Source organism: Solea solea, chromosome 6 (assembly GCF_958295425.1).
Source record: "Solea solea chromosome 6, fSolSol10.1, whole genome shotgun sequence".
Classification (NCBI taxonomy): domain Eukaryota; kingdom Metazoa; phylum Chordata; class Actinopteri; order Pleuronectiformes; family Soleidae; genus Solea; species Solea solea.
The window spans coordinates 22,426,116-22,427,176 of NC_081139.1; positions in this window are offsets into that span (position 1 = coordinate 22,426,116).

Consider the following 1,061-nt stretch of genomic DNA (forward strand, 5'->3'; position numbering starts at 1 on the left):
TGGAACTGTTTCACTTATTTTCTGAGTATTCACATGGATGTACACTTGGGGTGGAAAGAATATGAGTGGAAACCCCAGTTTCCTTTTGGTCAAAGAGACGAGACAATTTGAGGTGTGACCCTCTGCGACAAATATTGATTCAGTTTTATTTGTATATTGCCAAATCACAGCATACATGAAGAAAGCCTTACTCATTATAAAGAGAAGAGAAACCCAACAGTTCACACAATGAGAAACTAATCTCTGACAGAACCCAGAACCAGACTAAAGATGTGTAGCCATCTGCCATTCACCATTTGGTTGCAGGAAAAAAAGTTGAAGGTTTAGACAGGACAGTTCTGAATCAGTTATGACAAGTTTGTAGTACTACACTTATGGTTAATTCAGAGTGTTTAATTAACCTCTGCTGTTTTTGGACTGTGGGAGGAAACCCACATGCACACGGTTAGAACTTGCAAACTCCAAAACTTTTTAACTGATTCAATAAGCAATATCTTATAGAGAGATACAGCACCACCTATGGAGGCAGAGTCAGACATACATGGCCAATAAATCAATTTTCTCCTCCGCATGTATACTTGGACTCAGGAAGCTGGCAGACGACAGCCTTAGCTCATACATAACATACTGTTTACATGCAAGTGTTACAATGTGAGTATTTATATTTGTCATAAAACACAAAATGCATGCTCTGACTGGTTTGTCCATTAGGGCCGCCGTAATGGTATGATGGCACAAGATGGCAGCCTCAACAAAGCAAGGCCCTTGTCTAAAGTACAACAGGCTTAGTTTAAGGGTATGAAAAGCAAGCCTAAAGCAAAAAAAAAGTATTATACACTAAAAATACTTATAGGCTCTATATTCAGTTTCTGCTAATTGTTTCTTTTTGTTTGTTATATTTGTTTTGGTTTTTCAAATGTGGGTCTTGATCGTGTTATATGTTGTGCATATTGTACACATTGGAAAAAAAGTGATATATATGTTTTTAATAATGAACCATTAATAATGGAGGTGACATATTTATATTGTGTCCCGCCCACAAGGCGTGGAAACGTGTCTCC